General features: G+C 36.1%; 1 non-coding gene across 1 annotated transcript; it reads left to right on the top strand.

Moving 5' to 3' along the window:
- The first annotated feature begins 20,177 nt into the window (after positions 1–20,177).
- TRNAC-ACA (transfer RNA cysteine (anticodon ACA)) lies at positions 20,178–20,248 on the top strand. Its single transcript has one exon. It is a non-coding gene; the product is annotated as a tRNA-Cys (tRNA).
- Positions 20,249–20,628: the final 380 nt, after the last annotated feature.

Here is a 20,628-nt window from a genome sequence, read left to right as displayed (position 1 = left end):
GTGTGTAGGTGATACTAGAGCATAGGAAGGAAACTAGTAAAGTTATTCATACTGATAGAGTGTGTAAAGAATATAGAGGGAAGGAATACTTGCATAGTTAGAACTGGTGGATATGTTTCATAAGTTAAGTGTGATCCAATAGAGGCAGAAAAAATTAAGTAGAGTGTGAGATCTGGCAAAGAGGGAGAGTAGTAGAAGAGATTGTGAAAGTGACTGGTAAATTTGAAACTAGTAGAAGAAAGTACATAAGAGTTAACTTTATTCATGACAAAGATTTTTTACTATATTTGAAATCTATCAGTTTGATCACTAAGCTGGTGCTTAGTTTAGGGGTTGTAGCTCCTTTGGATAAGTGCCCATAAACTAGTAGGGGTTGGTTCTCTTCTGAGTTGGTGCTCATAAATAAGGGGTTGGTGCCCTAAAATTTTAATAAGATCATTTTCATTGTGAGGCTGGATTGGAGCAAAAGATCTATAGTAGCTATTCTCAGCGAGGTTTTTCCCACATTGCATTTTCCTCATATATCTGGTGTTATGTGATGCATTTTTTATGTGTGTGTATTATTGATGCAGTAAGTATTCTTCCTTCATGCTGAATTTGTATTATTTGGTTAACCAGTCTACCTATTGTTTGTTTTATATGCTACTGGTATATCCTTGAGGCATGAAAGTGTTTAAATCACTAATTCACCCCCTCTTAGTGATCCATTATGTCCAACAATTGTTATCAGAGCCTAGGTTTTCTATTTTGTAAAAGCATTCTATAGCTTGGGTAGATTCAGTCAAGTGTACACAATGGAAAGAAATGAATCTACCTCCTCAAAAGCTTCTATGTTTGATGATGTCAATTATGCCTTTTGGAGTAGAAGAATGGAAACCTATTTGTCCTCTCTAGGTTGTGATGTTTGGATGTCGGTAATTAATGGGTGTACAATCCCAAATGTTCCCCGTACTGATCCAGATGCTAAGAAAGAATATGAGAACAATGCTAAAGCTAAAAATGCCATTCCTAGTGGGTTGTTTGATAATGAGTTAGTTAAAGTTGTGCACTGCTCATCTATTAAAGAAACTTGGGATAATTTGCAGAAAATATTTGAAGGTGATGCTAAAGTCAAGGAAGCCAAGTTAAAAACATTGAGAACATAGTTTGAGGGTTTGAAGATGAGATATGAAGAGATTATTGCTAAGTATCTCTGAATGATTGATGAAACAACAAACACCATTAGAGGGCTTGGAGAAGAAGTGAAAGATGAGGTGGTAGTGAAGAAAGTACTTAGATCTCTCACATCTAAGTATGATACAAAGGTTTTAGAAATCGAAGAAGCAAAAGATCTGAAAAACTTTACAATGGATGAGATATATGGTTCCCTAACTACTTATGAGATGAGGAATTCCAATACTGAGGTTATGAAGAAAGAAGTTGCATTCAACACAACAAGGAAAGGAAAAGAAGATTATGCTCAAGATGGAACTGATGAAGATTCTGGTGATACCATGGCTAAATTTGTCAGAAGAATCAAGAGGGGATCTGGCAAATAGAAAGGTAAGTTTCCCTTGAAATGTTTCAATAGTGGAAAGATGGGACATTTTGTTGCCAAATGTCCCTGTGATGATAAGGATGTGATTGATCAAAAAATTGTTAGTAGATTATCCAGTAAAGATAAAAAGAAGAATGTTTACCAGAAAGAAAGAAGAGGCAATTAGAAGAAAAGCATCCTCTACACTCATGAAGATGATTCCATAGATGAGGAGATTGTCTCAAATGACTGCTCCAATGAAGAAGTCAAGCCAAACCTCTTTATGGCCGAAGGTGTCTCGATATAGGAAGTAGATGAAGAAGAAGAAGAAGAAGGTGAAGTGAATCTTGAAGCACAACTCATCAATTCCTTGGAAGAGATGAAGAAAACAAGAAGAGATCTAAAGCAAGTGAAAAAGGCTACAGCCAAAGAACAAGAAATGTTGGAGCAATCTCTTCAAGAATCCAAGAAAATAATTGTAGACCTAAAACTTCAATTAGAAGAGGCCAAGAGGATCTGTGAAGCTACTAGTACCAGATTTAGTGAAAAGGAGAAGGAGCATCAAAATTTGGAAGAAGACATTATTAAGCTCTGGAAGGAATTAGAGAAGAGAAAAAATGAATTGGTGATGAGAAGCAAGTATGAAGGAAGCACAGTGGACCTAGACAAATTGCTGAGAAATCAAAAGATTCAAAGGATATCGGTGGATGGGTTTGAAGTAGGACAAATTTCTGGGAGAAAGGAATCAACCGGTAAGGAAATGCAATTCAAAACATCAAAAGAGAGAAATGAATAGAATGTGTTCACTATCGGAAAGCCTGAGAGGAAGAGGACATATGCTAGTGCTACAAGGAATCAATCCGTAAACCAGAATGAACCTGTGGGATAGAAGGGTCAACATACAAACTGGTATGCTGGATACAAAAGTATGATGAATGTTGGTAATTAAGGGTTTAAAAGAGTTCATCATGAGAGCTCTAAAAATTGATTGCATGAAATTTTCAAATTTTGAGCTCAAAACATTGATTTTTCAGGTTTTACTTGTATCCTCTGAGAATGATCCAAGGTCTAGGGTTTAGGATTTATCAAAACTTCTTATTCTTTGTCAAGAAAACCCTAGAAATGATATATTTTTTTTGTTACCTTTTCCCACTTAAGGCCTAGGGTACCCTTTCCATGAGCGGGGCAATCTTATTTCCTAAGAAAAGTGTTGATCAACAGGTTCATGAAATAATAATTTCCCTAAGTCAAGCGCATCACATTCTTATTACCGATCTCCTTCTAAATATTCGATCCCGCGATTGTATTTTCCTAAGTCCAAAACTTCCTAAATACTCTGACCATTTTCTAAAGACAGGATGTATCTGATGGCTAACACTCTCCCATGATCAAAGATGCAAGGATTTTAATGACCACGAAATCACAAGATTTTGCCACGTGTTATCACCGAAAACTGGCAGGGTTAGCAATGTAATATGTCAAAAGCATTGTGTTACTGGTTTGCAGGTAGTAAAGGTCAATCTACTAACAGTCCCATCGAATTGCATGTGCTCAGAATGAATGGAGATGTTTTATCCTAAGGTAAAAGGTGATGGTATGATGAAAGAATAAGTATTTGGTAGATTACTGAGAAGGGGTGGTGAATCAATAAATAGAAAAACTGATACAAACTTTCCAAACTCAAATTCAAACATGCCAAGTAATCTTATCAATGAAATACCATTGTAAAGATCAATACTCATAAGAATACTGGTTGACTATTACAACAACTTAATAGTAAACAACATTTAACTTGTAAACATCCAAATGCTTTATCATATGCCAATGCTTCATTTCTCAATGCTTCTAGTTATCATGCCTTATTAGAAATAGTTAATCAAATCAACCATAATATCATAACCACAAAAACATTCACCACATGACACATGCATTTATATGTGGAAAACCCAAATAGGTTAAAAACATGGTGAGATGAGACTCACAAGATAATATCTAAACTCTTCTAAAGTTCGCCCTGTTAGGAGCCAAGCGTGTTAAAGCTTTTACAAAAGTCCTGTTAGGAACTGATTCTATTAGGAATCACTTGGTTAATGGATTGACTACAAATGCCTTGTTAGAAGAAAATACCCTATAAGGAGTAACCTTACTAAAGGATTTAAAAATCCAATCTAATGGACTACCTTGTTAGAGGATTTAATAAGTAACCAATCTTGTTAGAGCTCACCCAGTTAAGGGATTTTGATTCTGCTGTAATTGTTAGAAAACAATAGGAGTTTCTTGATCTGTCTGAGTAGCACTATATTTGCTTGATCAGATCCATGTAAGCTTCTATCTTCCTTTACTCAAACTATAGACTCTTTATTTGGTTCGACAATTCACAGACTGAACCGATTTCTACCAACTCTTGCTAACACTAAACAAAACAACTTTATTGACCTTAAATACAAATCAATTAGGTTAGTGACACAACAAAAATCTAATCCTCTCATTGAGATTACAAACAAGTCAGTACAAGCATGACCATTGGATTTCATAGCAATCTCTACACATCAATTAAGAAAATCTCAACCGCTCCTTGATTATTGCTTCATCGAGCTCAGTAACTCATCATGAGTTTTGCATTAGATGCAATACACTTTTTTCATTCCCTAGACAAATAATCGTGTCAAAACATTTCAAACTTCTCTTGTTACAATGACCATATGTGTCACCATCATTACCGCTCAACATCAGATCATAAACCAATATAACCAATTCAACAACCTTAATTGGTTAGGGTTTAACAAAAACAATTGTTAGGGTTTACCAGTTACATAACATATAAAGAGTTTAACCTTTTATGCTGATTATTGGTTCAACTCACAAACTTACATACTGGTTTACAATAACCTTCACAAAGTTCTTCCTACCGGTTATAAGGCAATATCAATATTAACAAAAAGACCAACAATATCATTAATATCATTATCGGATCAATTAACATCAATGACAACATAAAATATCATTAATTCAATTTTCATGCAAATGCCAACAATCTCCCTCTTTGGCATTGATGGCAATACAAATATCAACACCATTGCTTTGTTGTTGTGATTGTGAATAGGAATCCTAGTTTACATTACCAAGTATTCACATGCTCTCTCTATCTTTAGTCTATCACTAGTTTTCCTTTCCATAATCACATAATTCTTCTTCCCCTTTGAAGCAATGCCAAATTGAAAGTAAAACATGCATGTTAAATTTCACTATGTATCAACAACATACTGCAACTTGATGCCCTGTGGAATACATCCACTTCTACATCAACCCTTGTAAAGTTTTGCAAGTGATTCAAGGATTGATGTAGTCAACATCATGTTCAACTAACTTCATGAAGAGGGACAACCCCTAACTAACTTCTAAGATATTCAAAATTAGTCTTAGGTAAAGGTTTGGTAAAAATATTTGCAAGCTACTCCTTGGTAGAAACATGCTCTAAGATAACATCTTTTCTCTGAACTTTTTCCCTGAAGAAATGATACTTCAATTCAGTGTGCTTTGTTCTTGTGTGCAAAAGAAGATTGGTCCACAAAGATTCAAAAAGAATCATAAAATATCTATCACCTAGAATGTTTTTTGTTCTTATTGGTCCACAAAGATCTGTATGAACCAAATCTAACAAGTTCTCCATTGAAAAGGATTTGATTTTAAAAGTTGAAGAAGTCATCTTTCCTAACAAAAATTGTTTGTAAAGAGAATTAATCGCTTTGTCTAACTAAGGTAAATCTCTCATTGTCTTGGACTTACTCACTTTAACAATGTTATCAAAGTTTATATGACAAAATCTCCTATGCTAAAGCCATCTATCATCTATTTTTGCAATAAAAGAGTTGCTAACTTTAGAATTAAGATGAAATAGGTTACCTTTAGTTTGTTTCCCATTTGCAATCAATTCACCTTTGTTGTCAAACATTTTGTACATACCATTTTTAAACTCCAGTGGGTATCCTTTGTCATTGAGTTGTGCCACACTCAAAAGATTGTGCCTTAATCCTTCAACCCAGTATATTTCATCTGCACTGCTCTTCCCATTAAGAGAAATAACTCCTTTACCTTTAACCATGTAGGATGAGTCATTGCCAAATATAACAACACCACCATCAAATTATTTCAAGGAAACAAATTTGCTCCAATCACCAGTCATATGATGTGAACAACCACTATCAATGATCCAATCATCAGAGTTATCCATCCTGGATACTATTGCCTTATGGTATGATATCTCTTCCTTAATATCTACAAACACAATATCTTCACTAGCATCACCATCAGATTCTTCATTAGTGATACCACTATCAATAGGAATAAGACAAGGAATAAGACAATCTCTTTGGCCTTTACCCTTATACTTCCTGAATTTATCTCTCTTGTGTTCATTTTCACCATTAGGACAATTAGCCGCTATGTGACCAATCTTGTTGCATGCAGAACATTTTAAAGGTAATTTACCTCTATATTTACCAGTGTCTCTAGGCAACCACTTTGCCAATAATGCTTCAAGCTCCACTAGATTATCTTCATCATCAACATCTCTGTTGGATCTAGATTCATAACCATCACTAGTATCTCTACTTTTTCTCACAGATGGGTTAGAAATAGAAGCTCTAAAATGTAGACTCAGATTTCTATATACTACCATCATAACCATTTAATTCAAAAGTAGTAAGCTTGCCAATGATGGAGTCAAGAGTTACCTTAGTGTTGTCAATGGACTTCAACTCTTGAATAGCTACAACTCAAATAGCATAGACCAGTAGCATGGTTCTCAGTACCTTACTAATTACTATGGCATCTTCCACTTTCCCTCCTACACTCTTAATTTCATCGACTATCTCTTTTATCCTTTGACCATACTGCTGGATATTCTCACCTTCAGACATCCTCATGTCATCAAACTTTCCTCTTAGACTCTCTTCTTTAGCAATCTTAACATGTTCATCATCGCTATAAATCTCTTCAATTTTTTTCCATACTTCATATGCAATTTAAAGACCATGAACATCTACATATTCCACATCAGATGGGGAACTGATAATAGCCTCTAATGCTTGATAATTTTTTTGTTGTTCTTTCTTTTGATTATCAGTCATAATTATAGTAGGTGCAATATACTTAGTATCTACATGATCCCAATACTGACTTCCTAGACTCAGTGTAAATTTTCATTCTGTTGCTTCATATCCTATAGTTTTCTCTATTAAACTTCAGACCTTCCTTCTTCATCATGATCTAGCAGATCTTTTCCTCAAGATGTTAGGCTTAGACCTTAGAGGACCTGAGATGCTTTGATAGAAATTGATGGTATGATGAAAGAATAAGTATCTAGTAGATTACTGAGAGGGGGGTAAATTAGTAAATAGAAAAATTGATACAAACTTCCAAAACTCCAATTCAAACATGGAAAGTAATCTTATCAATGAAATACCACTGTCAAGATCAATACTCATAGGAATACTGGTTGATTGTTACAACAACTTAACAGTAAACAACATTTAACTTATAAACATCCAAATGCTTTATCATATGCTAATACTTCATTTCTCAATTCTTCCGATTATCATGCCTTATCAGAAATAGTTAATCAAATCAACCATAAGATCATAACAAAAGAAAAAATTCACCACATGACACAAGTATTTATACGTGGAAAAACCAAATAGGTAAAAACCACGGTTAGATGAGACTCACAAGATAATATCTGAACTCTTCTGAAGTTCGCCCTGTTAGGAGCCTAGCCTATTAAAGCATTTACAAAAGTCCTATTAAGAACTAATCCTATTAGGAATCACCCGGTAAAGGGATTGACTATAAATTCCTTGTTAGAAGCAAATACCCTGTAAGGAGTAACCTTAGTAGAGGATTTGAAAATCCAATATAATTGACCACCTTGTTAGAGGATTTAATTACTAACCAAGCTTATTAGAGCTTACCCGGTTAAGGTATTTCAATTCTACTGTAATTGTTAGAAAACAATATGAGTTTCTTGATCTATCTGAATAGCACTACATTTGCTTGATCAGATCCATCTAAGTTTCTATCTTCCTTTACTCAAACTATAGGCTCATTCTCTTAATTGGCAATTCACACACTTAACTGATTTGTATCAACTCTTGCCAACACTAAACAAAACAACTTCATCAACCTTAAATACAAATCAATTAGGTCAGTAACACAACAAAAATATAATCCTCTCATTGAGATTACAAACCAGTTGGTACAAGCATGATGGTTGGATTTCATAGAAATCTCTACACATCAATCAAAAAAACCTCAACTGCTTCATCGAGCTCAGTAACTCATCACACATTTTGCATTAGATGCAATACACTTTGTTCATTCCCTAGACAAACAATCACGTCAAAACATTTTGAACTTCTCTTCATACAATGACCATTCATGTCACCATCATTACCACTCAACATTAGATAATAAAACAACATAACCAATTCAACAACCTTAATTAGTTAGGGTTTAACAAAAACAGCTAGTAGGGTTTACTAGTTATATAACATAGAAAGAGTTTAACCTTTTACTCTAATTACCAGTTCAACTCACAAACTGACATACCAATTTACACTAACCTTCACAAAGTTCTTCCTACTGGTTATAAGACAATAGCAACAATAACAACAATATCAGCAATATCATTAATATCATTACCAGTTCAATTGATATCAATGACAACATAACATATCATTAATGCAATATTCATGCAAATACTGACAAAAGGTGCTCAACTTTTAAGTCATGGAAGAGTTAACAGGTGGTATGAAAAGTGGTAAAGATTGAACAAATCAAACAACCATCTTATTCCCATGATGGAAGTTGTAGGGAGATTATAGACCGCAGCATCATGAGATGATGCCACGTATCCTAGGTTGATTAGGAAGACTTATGGAGAGGTTACTTACAGAGCTTGGTCAAGGGATGATATGGCACTGTCTAGTCAGGATGTTATGGGTCCACAGATACAGATGGAAAGTCAAAGTGCTAAGTTGGCAAGAAATGATCATTAGATTTGCCAAGTTGGAGGAGATCTGCAACTAAGTTTTAAATGAGAAGTTAGCAAGGATTTTGGAGGCACCGGTCATAGCTCGTGAGAAAAGACAGAATGAATGGGATTCAAACTTGTCGATTTAGGATTGATTTGACAATCAAAGATGATAGCTCAGAGATATGAAAGGATTTGGATAAGGTTCCAGTTCAAGTGTGATGGATCACGAGTTCTCTGATCAACTCAAAGATTCACTTGTTGATAGAGATCCTAAAGTAGGAGACTGTACACTTAAAAAAGGATAAGATCAGAATAAAATCATTCACATAAGGTGAACACATGCTAGTGGAAAAGAGTAATGGCCTAGGAAATGGTGGTGATTTAAGTAATAGGTATGATTGCTAGAATCCATAGCTGACAAGGTGAGCAAAAGATATCAAGATGTTGATTCTTCACATGGATTAACACCGCCACATTGAAGAGAATTTTTGGTTATAAATTAACTAGGCAGATGATAAAATGGGTAGAAACAAACACAAGATTCTTCATTTTTCTGAGAACAGTTCTTCATCAGTCAGAGGATGGTGTTCGAATAGAACTATGAATGGAGTCATTGCATATTTTATGACATTGGATGGATGTTTTTTCTCTGGTATGAGGTTTCTCATTGTCAGAGGGGTTGTGAAAGATCAGGGGATTGCCAGAGGGGGTGTGAAAGCCTTTCCTTATCAGGAAAGGTCACCCTAGGCATATTCCCCACTCTTACTCTACATTTCATTGGTAGAGTGCTCCAAGAGGGAGCTCACAAGGACATGAAAGAAGGATTTGTTCAAGTGAGGATCAATAGCTAGTCACCTCTGCAACAATGTAGAAGTTGCAACGCCTTCTCAACAAATCCTATCTTCCCCCAAGTTCCTCTTTCTATTTTATCTGATCCAGGGCATGTTGGCATTTTTGATGATGTTATGATAATCATTGATAGACACACACTTTTTTTGAGATCACTTTCTTTATGTATGAGTTATGCTCAACCGACATTTGTTCAAACCACTATTATGTATTATAGTCTTTAGACTATCAGTGTTTACTAGTCACAAAGTGACTAAAGACTCCGAGCGGTATGAAGACCTCAAGCGGTTTGTGGATCTTAAAGTGGTACGAAGGAACAAAGCGGTAGTTAACATTTTTCCCAGTCTTCATTTTGACAATTGGTAATTGGTAAAATGTATGAACCCATATTACTTTGTGATGAGTTACCAACCGGTATTTATGTGATGAGTTATCATCCACCGACACTTTGGCGGTGATTGTGTGTCATGTTACCAAATATGTCTAGATGCATTGAACCTAGGAACTTGTAATGTAATCCTATTGGACCAACATGATATCAGACTCTTTTATAAGGACATCATGTCTAGGGTTTTAGTAGTTGATAGGATATGAGTTGTTGTTGAGGGTTTTTGTATGTGTGATCATAGAAGAGAAGATTAGGTCTATGTGAAGATACAGAATGTGGAGATATTGAAGACTAAAGTAATGCTAAATGTGCATTAACAATGAGTTATCAAGGATCTAACCAAGCATACTGTGCTAGTATCTAGATCACTCACTTGTTGATTACTCACATCTTGGACAAGTCTAAAACCCTTAACCAGGTAGGCCTGGTAAAGCCTTTGTAAATCCTCTAACAAGGTGGTTCACAACTGTGAATCTGAAATCCTCTCACAAGGTAGTCTTTAATAGGACTTATCTCCTAATAGAGATCTAGATTCCTAACAGGATCTGTTGTGGTGAAGAACATTCTATGACCTTAATTGGTCTGACCTTAACCAGTCCGGTTTCTATTCTGCAAATAGTTACTTGTGAGTTTCTACTCACCGTGGTTTTCCCATTTGGGTTTCCACATTAAAAAATCTTGTGTTATGGTGATTGTGCTCTTGTGGGTGAATGCTTTATTTTTTTTTTGGTTTGCATTTGTTTTAATTGGTTTGTTAGTACATCTGTTATACCGGTTAATTGCTAAACTATTTAAGTGTTTGAGTTTAGTAATTATTGGTATACTAATTCAAGCCCCCTCTTAGTATTCATCAATTGGTATTAGAGCCAACCTTTCTATAAGTTTAACCACTTGGAAGGAGATATGGGGGAATACACTATTTGGGAACTTACTCATCGACTGACTCAGACTGAGAAAACCTATGATGAACTCAAAGTCAAATATAAAGCCTATTTGGCAAAAAGAAGAGAGCATTCTGAGAAACCGATGGAGCTTACTGAAAAGAGTTCCTCTGATGAAGTGGACATGGTGGCCCTAGTTGAAGAAGTTGAAAAAATGAATGAATCTAATGCCAACCTAAGAGGGGAACTAGAAGGACTGACTATCAAAATGTTTCAAGAGCTTGAGAACCGAAGGAAAGCTGAATATCTAGTAAAAGATAAAGATCATGAGATCTCCAAGCTGAAGCAAGAAATCGATGCAATTACCACTCATCTCCAAGAGAGTAAAGAGGAAAAAGAAGAAATGCAAGGTGAGCTAAACATGAATATTTCTAAGAATGCATCCTTGAAGGAATCCAATGCTTATATTACCAATGAACTCACTGAGTCAAAGGAGATATTTGCCAAATTCAATAAGAGTACTGCTAAGCTAGAGCAAAATCTTGAATCAACAAAACTGGTAAAGAATACTATTGGACTTGGTTTCTCTAGTTATGAGGAAGGTGAGACCTCTAGAACAAAAGATGTAGCATCAAAGAAGCAACTGACATTAAAGGATAAAGGAAGCTAAAGTTTAAACCCGTTTTCTTTAATTGTCTCAAGGAAGGACATACTGCTAATGTGTGTAGAAATAAGGCTTACAATAATTTTCCTTATTTTCTAAACAATAAGTCTAGATCCAATAGATTCAATGGAAACTGTTATGCATGCAACAAGTTTGGGCATAGAGCATTTGAATGTAGGTCTATTATGCACAACACTGGGAGATATCCTCAAAGGAATCAGGGAGTTTTTCTTGAATCCTCTCTAAACCAGAATCCAAATCGGTATAATGCCTATGACCATCAGTCAGGTAGTGGTGGTTATCAAGCGGCAACCGGTTGGAGAGCAACTTGTTTGATCTATCATGGTAGTAGTCACACTATTGCAACATGCAAGGGGAAGAATGGTAGAATGAACAATGGACCATGGAGAACACTTGGAATGGTATGCTATCATTGCAACAAACCGGGACACCCTGCAAGAATCTGCAAAATGAGAAAGAACCTATCAGATGATATATCGGTCACTCCAAAAGGGAAGATTGATGTTGAAACCATTCAAGTAGGAATGAATAAAACATGGAAAAAGAAACCTGAAGAAGTGTCACAAGATGAACTGGTTTCTGCACCTAGTGTGGAAGTCTCTAAACCGGCAAACTGAACTTTAGAAAAGATTAAGGGGAACAAATCAGTGAAATGTTTTGAACCCCCGGTTTATATCGGTAAAATACCTTAACCGGTATATGTTACCTATCAATTGGCAGAAGATTGTGAAGTGGTAAAAGGAAAAATTAGGGTTTATGCCCTAACGGTGATGCATTTATTATAGTAGGTGAGAATTTGTTTAAAGGGATTTTTCAAAGTCATTTTCACTTATCAGTTTATGAGCAAATAAATTTTTAAGAGAAGAGTGACAAAAGGAGATTTGACTTGTGATTCAGAGAGATTTCAAATCTTTGTAGTAGAATCCAGAGATAGTGTCAATCAATCAAGTGAAGAACACCAAGCAGTAATCCCGCAACCAAAGTGGTGTGTTGCGAAGCTACATTTGTCAAACCCTAAATTCCAAAATTGTGAAGGTATTTCTTGAAATTCTTGTTTATTAGTTAATCATGGCTTCTGCATTGCACTCCAGTTCTAGTGCACCTATGGACTCAACTGAATTTATCCAAAGAAAAATGAAATACAATGCCCTATCTCAAATACCTGTCAGAGTCATTGTCGAAGGAGATATTTCAGGGTACATCAAATACAAATTGGAAGACCTAGGATCCCTATCAATTCATTCCTAGCTAGGTCTATTTTGTGGGGATGATAAGAAGATCAAACTGGAATACAACATCTCGGAGAGGAAGAAACTTCACAATGCAGTTTACTTTCTTGAAGAGTTCACAGAAGATCACATTCGAATTATCCTAAGTAGAATGCATGGCAACAAGATGTATCTTGAGAGGACGCATGACATTACGCCTAAAGCAATTAATGCCATCACCAGTTTCTACAATAGAGGTGAGGTGCCAACCCTAAGGAAGGTCATCAAGAATGAAATGCCTAAGCTCACCAGTTCTCTGAGCGACCAATGGGAATGGCCGTCAGCACCATCAAAGATGAGTTGTTCAAGTATGCTTGCATGGTGATTGGATATTAGACATTTTATGCTAGCAAGATAAAATTTGTCTCTACTGCTATGGTGAATTCCACCTATAGAATGATCAAGGAAGATGCTTCATTTGATCTATGCACTTGTATGTAGAAGCAACTTCTACTAAACTTGAAGTCCATCAAACTGGACAGTGCCCTAAGGTTTAAATTTGGACAACTTTTGGTAGGTCTATTTTTCTACTTTCAAGGATATATTCTGGGAGTCGGTGATATTCAATGGTCTGCTGACCAATCGGTCACCAAACAAATTAGGGAAAGTCTCCAAGTGGTGGGAACCAGATATCCTAAGGTCTTGAATAAATATTTTGATGAATTCAAGTAGAAGATGAGCTAGAGGATGAGGATATCTGGCGATATTGTTAAGAAGTATGAAGAGGATATCTTCTTTACCATTAAAGTAGATGAGTGTATAATGGAGGTAGTAGAACCAAGACAGGAAGAAGTAGAACCTATGGGATATGAGGTGATATATGACATATTAGACGGGTATGCCTCTACCCTACTTGCCTCACCTCTTGATGCTAAGGCAAAGCACACTAGTACCTATTTAGAGAGGATAACACCTCTAGTTGAGAATCCTAAAGAGAAAAAGGGCAAGGTAGCACTGGCAGACCTTAGCAAGTCCTAAAGTGACCAAGCGGTCACGTGCCAAAAAGAAACTGGAAATTGCTCTCGCTAAAGTTTTTGAAAGGAAGTGGAAGACCAAGAACAACTCACGAGAGTCTAAGGATACATAATAGGAATTACAAACTAATAAGACTAGGGAGATAAGCAAGAAAGCAAAAACTACTAGTAATACACCTGCCTCATCAGCTCTAGTAAATATTGACATGTCTTCCTATAAGCCGATGACACATTGTCAGAGGACTATTAAGAATATTAGAATAAAATTTCTTAGTGATCTGAAGGAGTGTTTTGATGATTTTACCGATAATGAGAAAGAGGAAACAAAGCGAGAACTTATTAATTATTTATGTGTTCATGACCGATCGCCATCAGAAATTAGATCTGAGACACCTGACTCTTTGTAAATTTCCTTAGATAATAAATGGTGCATTGCCATCAAGAGAGAATAGGAGATCAGAGAAAATATTTTTGTAGAATACTTCCCTGATGCTTCAAACTTTGAATTGTTTGAAATCATGAACTGGTACAGAGGTCTCTTCTTCATGAGAAGAAGAAGACTCTTGCTACTAGAAGACAAAGCCTCTGAAGTGGTGAAAGACACACACTCCCACACTAAAGCAACTATGAAAATGCATAAAGTAGCTCAAGCAAATAGACATGCTGAACAGGAACCAGAAACTGGAAAATCGGATGAGGCATTTGATGATGAGGGAGATCAAGCTACAAAATAGGTGGACACTATTGATGTGGATGTGCTAGATGGTGAAAATGTCACTTCAGACTCAGAAAAGGATAAACAGGATAAAGAAGAAGCAGAGAAGTAGAAGTTGGATAAGGAAAAGGCTGACAAAGAGAAAGTAGAGAAAGAAGAAGAGAAAAAGAAAGATGAAGAGAAGCTAAAGGAAGAGGAGAAGAGGAAAGAAGAGGAGAAGCAGAAAGACAAGGAGAAGAAGAAACAAGAAGAAGAAAAGAGAAAAGAAGAAGAAAAGAGGAAAGAAGAGGAGAAGCAAAAAGATGAAGAGAAGAGGAAACAAGAAGAGGAGAAGTGGAAGGAAGAAGAAAGGAAGGAGGAAGAGAAGAAAAAGAAGAAGAGGAGCAAAAAAAAGCAGAAGAGGAAAAGAAATGAGTCGAAGAGAAGAAGGAAGTAGAAAAGAGCACACAAGTGGAGACCCCAAAGGCAACCAGTGGTCAAGCCAAACCAGCTGACATCACTAGTCCTATTGACCTCTAATTTGCAGATGAATTAGAGTTGCTGCAAAGCATAAAGCTAGCTCAAGAAAGATTGGAAAAATTAACGAGGAAAAAGGAACAGGATGTCATTCAAACTGCGATTGACACCCTTACCAGTTTGATTCTAGGTACTAACCCCCTGGTACCAATTCCTCTCTAAGCATACTAAAACTTCTATGTATAGTTGTAGAGGACTAGGTACAATGCCTAGAAGTGGTTGTTGAAGCTAATGTACAAAAGAAGCATCAAAAGGCACTAAACACTGCCTTAGTGAAGAAACTGAATGAGCTCCAGTTTAAACTTCAAAAATAGAAGAAGAACATAAGAGATGCTATGGATGAGGGCAAGCTACTATTAAGTAAAATAAGCCAACCCCATCTATTTTGTGATGATGTGCTTGCACAAAAGGATAAGCTGCAATCTGATTTGTAGGCATACATAAGAAACTTTAAGATGCTATATGATTCTTTCACTACATATGGGCAACCAGTTCACTGATATCAGCTCTAGTCTGCCAGGATAGAGTTGGAGGTTAGCAACCAGACAAGAGATTTGCACGAGCTTCAACTGGTTTTATTACCCAGACTGCAAATTCTTCAAAAGTGCTTTCTCAATCTGGAAGCATTAACAGTCACTCAAGAGATGAGCACAATTGATGCCATGGAAGAACAACTCTCTTAGATGAAGATAGAAAGTGAGGTTGCTACCTCATTGCTTGAGTCATGGTCATTATCCATGAAGACTTTTATGCAGGATTTTAAATCAATTTTTGATAAGTTTCACTCATTATTGTCATAAACATTTACTTATTTTAATAATAATGAGAAAAAGGGGTTATTCTTCATTACTTTGTCATTCTTGGCAAAGGGGGAGTAGTATTTAAAATTTTGATGAATGTCATGTATACTTTCATGTTATCTCTTTAAGGGAATAGCATACATTCTATTTTCTGCAAAAGAGATAGTGTATATGCTTAGGGGGAGTAATTTTGATTATGGCATATTTTTGTTGTAAAACACTTAGATGTAAAAATTTTCCTAAGTGTTGCCATCAATGCCAAAGGGGGAGATTGTTGGTATTTTTGATGATGTTGTGATTGTCATTGATGGACACACACTTGTTTTGAGATCACTTTCTTTATGTATGAGTTACGCTCAACCAGTATTTGTTCCAACCAGTATTATGTATTATAGTCTTTAGACTATCGGTGTTTTGCAGAAGGTGTTTACTATTCACAACGTGACTGAAGACCCCAAGCAGTATGAAGACCTCAAGTGGTTCATAGATCTCAAAGCGGTATGAAGGAACAAAGTGGTAGTTATCATTTTTCCCAGTCTTCATTTTGAGAACTGGTAATCAGTAAAATGTATGAACTGGTATTACTCTGTGATGAGTTACCAACTGGTATTTATGTGATGAGTTATCATCCACTAATACTTTGGCGATGATCATGTGTCATGTTAACCAAATGTGTCTAGATGTTCTAAACCTAGGAACTTGTAATGTAATCCTATTGGACCGACATGAAATCAGACTCCTTTATAAGGACATCATGTCTAGGTTTTTAGTAGTTGATAGGATATGAGTTTCTATTGAGGGTTTTTGTATGTGTGATCATAGAAGAGAAGATTAGGTCTATGTGAAGATATAGAGTGTCTAGATATTGAAGACTAAAGTAATGCTAAATGTGCATTAACAATGAGCTATCAAGGATCTAACCAAGCATACTGTGCTAGTATCTAGATCACTCACTTGTTGATTACTCACATCTTAGACAAGTCTGAAACCCTTAACCGGGTAGGCCTGGCAAAGCATTTGTTAATCCTCTAACAAGGTGGTTCACAACTATGAATCTGAAATCCTCTCACAAGGTATTCTTTAATAGGACTTATCTCCTAACAGAGATCTAGATTCCTAACATGATCTGTTCTGGTGAAGAACATTGTATGACCTTAACTAGTCTAGTTTCTATTCTACAAATAGTTACTTGTGAGTTTCTGCTCACTGTGGTTTTTCCCATTTGGGTTTCCATGTCAAAACATCTTGCATTATGGTGATTATGCTCTTATGGGTGAATTCTATATTTGTTGTTTGGTTTGCATTTGTTTTAACCAGTTTGTTAGTACATCTATTATACCAGTTAACTGCTAAATTGTTTAAGTGTTTGAGTTCAGTAATTATTGGTATACTAATTCACCCCCCCCTCTTAGTATTCATCAAGGCATAAAGGCTAGAGATTTTCCTTTAATTTGGGGGAAAAGTCTTGTTTCATGTTGGGATCTATTTTCCTCTTTAGGAAGAGAAATTCTATAGAACAAACTAAGCATCTCAGGGTCCATCAAGGAGTGTCTAGGTGATATCGGCATGGATCAAGTATTTTTGTTTCTACCAATAATCAGTTGGAAATTTTGGTTCCACCTCATCACAGGTGCTAGCATGGAGATAACGAGTGTTTTGTAACAATAATTGTGTACAACCTCTAAGGCTCGATTTTGTTGACAAGTGTCTCATGGCCTGAAGCTTGTCAATCCCTTGTTTTCTATAAAAGGGGATTCAAGGCCATTAGTTAGGGTCTGAATTTTTCTAAGAAATATCTTTGTAAAATAAATATTTTATAAAGGGGTTAGGTCTGAAGTAGTTCTAGAGATTCATAGGAAATAACAAGGACTGTAATGTTATTTTGTAGAGAAAAAAAGTAATAGAATAGTGGCAGGTTCCTTTTTTCAAGTGGGTTATTCTGTATTTGAATTTGTTGGCTCTCATTTGATAAAAGATGGCTTATGATATTATGCAAATATATTTTTCTAACCTTTACTCTCCTATGTGCAATTTTATCTTCTTTTAAGCAAATGCGATCAAGGGTTTCATTTGTTTGTTATATTGTTATGATATATGTACTCTTCCATTCAATACTTTATTCCAAGGGGTTAATTAAAATGCTTGAATGAGATTACAGAGAAAATAAGGCTTGTCATAGGATGTGATAAGCAGTTTAGATGAAGGATTATAAGAAGAGCAATATTGTAAGGCAATAGTGTTTCAGGCTACACCAGCTATTAGATAAAATTTTATCAGATTTTCAGTAACACTTTTCATAGACTTCATAACCCAAATGAATAAGGCACTAGTATTCACTAGCAAATGTCATTAGGTTTTCAGCTTCCATTTTATCTTCTTTACGATTTCTGAGAATGAATCTTATAAATATTAGAATATCATTTGCTAAGATTTATGTATTTTCTAAAAGTCATCCCACCCTCTCTCATACTCCGGTTTAAGGTTGAGGATCACTAAAGGATTTTCCATCCTTGAGCATTCTCCCTTTCTATTGAGTGTTATTATGAGATAATCTCTTTGTTTCAGTAAGTTCCTAAGTATCATTGCAGAGAGCAGGAGATCTTACTGAAGGGATCACCCTCCTTGGTTCTGCAGAGCCTAAAGTGCAGAAGGACTTTCTGTCCTTGTTATTGTTGGTCCAAGCCTGACAGATATTGGTAGTTGGAGGTGGCTCTCCATAGATATTTGGAGGAAATCATCTTGGTCTCTGCCCTGTAGTAGTGTAAACCCGTCGTCAATTTTGGGAACCAACACATCAGCTGAGGAACAAATATTTGGTAAGCCAAAATCATGCTTCTCCTAGGAGACAAAACTAGTATGTAACTTAATTCTAGGGTTATTATCACTGGTGTAATAAGTTTGGTCATAGAGTGGCAGAATGTAGGATGATGAAGGTAACCCCTAGTTTTGAGAGTAGAAACTCATTTACTACATTATGAAGTACAAATGTCACATGTTATAATTGCAATGATTTTGCTCATAAGAGTTATGAGTGTAGGAGAAACTTACAGATGTTCTACAAGAATGTTTTGAATACATCTTTTAATGCTAATGTGAAATGTTATTATAGTGTCATAAATTGTACACCCTTGCTAGGGTGGTACAATTTCACACTTAGGTTAGCACCCACCTTAGTGTGTCTTACATTTTGCATTTCTAATTTCCCTTTAAGCAATTAATTAAATCTAAAGTCATATTTCATCACTTCATACATTATAAAATTGGACCCTTTACTCTAAGTGTGCCCCTTTTTATTTTATTCCTCCAATAAATTATTTAATCATAAACCTTAATTATGTCCTATTTCAACCTTTAAGGACCAATTTCTCATATCAAAACACCTCAAAATTAGATATAACTTTGGGATTCTCTCTAATATCATCATATCTAATGGGCCTCAAAATTTGGTGAAAAGTTGGTCAGATCGTGGCGGGAGTGCACATGGTCCTCGACTTTTTTCTTGAAATTTTGCGAGCATAATCTTATGATATTATAATGCTTAACACCAAAGGATTGGTGGAAAATTCAATTCCTAGGTCATCCTAAAGACATAATTATGTCAAAATTAAGATATAGGGTTTCATACATAAGAGCTCTCTATCTTCATTTGAGGAAGACTAAGAACTATCTATCTATCAGTACTGAGAATCTAAGAGAAGGTTTTTAGAGCACAAGGGGCCTTCTATGTAGTGAAAGAGAAGCCTATCTAGGGTCTTAAACAACATTCAGAAACATTTCATCAAGCATTCATCATCAATATGGAGCCTTGAAGACATTGAAGATTAATAGGAGATCTAGTGGCAATATCTCTCCCTTGGGGATCAATATGATTTCATGTTATTTTCATGTCTTTGTATGAGCTTCTTTACATCAATTTGCACATGTAACTTCATGCTTTAGATTATTTAGCATATTTGGTTTGAATTATTGTCATTTGTATTCACATTTACATTTAGGGTTTACTCTCATGCATAGGGTAGCTCTAGTTTCTTATCATTTAGGATCTTGCATACACACAAGGTTCTAGTACACACATTTTTAGTATATTATCGACTATTTGTGAAGGTGGAAATCACCAACATAGGGGTTTGACAGATGCAAAACCCTATATACCCACTTAGAACCCTATTTTAAGTTGTAGGTGCACGTAAAGAATCTGATCATTAGTGCAAATTTCAGGTCCGACAGAGCACATAGACACAGTCCCAAAGATTAAATTTGATGAGAAATTGTCGGGATAGGGGTGTGGCACCCTATTCCTACAACCTAGTCCTCCCTGAGTGTCTTGGTCCTCTCTGGGTACCCTAGTCATCTTTGCACACCCTGGTCCTAAGACCTAGTCCTCCTTGAGCTCCCTGGTCCTCTTTGGGTACCTTGGTCCTCTCTCGACGCCCTAGTCTTGCACCCTAGTCCACCTAGTTTCAAGTGAAATATGGAAGAGTGGAAGCTTAGAACATTAGTGTTGGTGTTGAAAATAAGCCACACCCAGACTGATGATGGACTGGTCCAAGAGGGGCTAGTAGCTCAGTGGTAGAGCACTCCAGTACATATGGAAGGTCCTAGGTTCAAGTCCTAGCTGGTCCATGTCTCAACATGGTATCAGAGCCAGGTCTAGGCTAGGAGCCCCAAGCACACAAGAGGTGTGGCTTAAGGGGGGGTGTTGGTGTTGAAAATAAGCCACACCTAGACTAACAATGGACTAGTCTAAGAGGGGCCAGTAGCTTAGTGGTAGAGCACTCCAGTAGCGTATGGAAGGTCCTAGGTTTGAGTCCTAGCTGGTCCATGTCTCAACAATCAAATTTGTAGGTCTTCAGTTGTAGATTTGTTTGACTTATTTTTCAACATCAGGTACATATCCAAATTCCTCACCCTTCTCTTCTTTCAACATCTTCATTTTCGATCTACAAGTGTATGCAATTTTAGTTCATATATGCTTCATTATTCATCTCCTAGTCTAGTTGATC

This window comes from Cryptomeria japonica, chromosome 11 (assembly GCF_030272615.1).
Source record: "Cryptomeria japonica chromosome 11, Sugi_1.0, whole genome shotgun sequence".
NCBI classification, from domain to species: Eukaryota; Viridiplantae; Streptophyta; class Pinopsida; order Cupressales; family Cupressaceae; genus Cryptomeria; species Cryptomeria japonica.
The sequence above is the reverse complement of the archived record's forward strand: the minus strand, read 5'-3'. Positions and strand labels throughout refer to the sequence as shown.